A 300-nucleotide genomic window follows, 5' to 3' on the forward strand; every position below is an offset into this window, starting at 1 on the left:
CAGCTTGAAGCAGCTGGAAGCAGCTCTAACCCATTCAGTGCTCCTTCTCTTCGCCTGCAGCAACAGCATCAGCAGCAGCAGCCGCAAGTACAGCAGCAGCAGCAGCAACAGCAGCAGCAGCAACAGCAGCAGCAGCAGCAAAAACGGCAGCAAGAAGAATTTGCTGCTTTTGTAGGGCCCTCTGATATGACGACAGTAGCGGGGATATCTACGCAGCTGGAGGAGGAACTGAAACAGAGGCAGCAGCAGCAGCAGCAGCAGCAGCAGCAGCAGCAGCAGCAAGAGCAGCGGCAGCAGCAG

Source organism: Eimeria mitis, genomic scaffold (genome assembly GCF_000499745.2).
Source record: "Eimeria mitis Houghton genomic scaffold, Emh_scaff6118, whole genome shotgun sequence".
In the NCBI taxonomy this organism is placed as follows: domain Eukaryota; phylum Apicomplexa; class Conoidasida; order Eucoccidiorida; family Eimeriidae; genus Eimeria; species Eimeria mitis.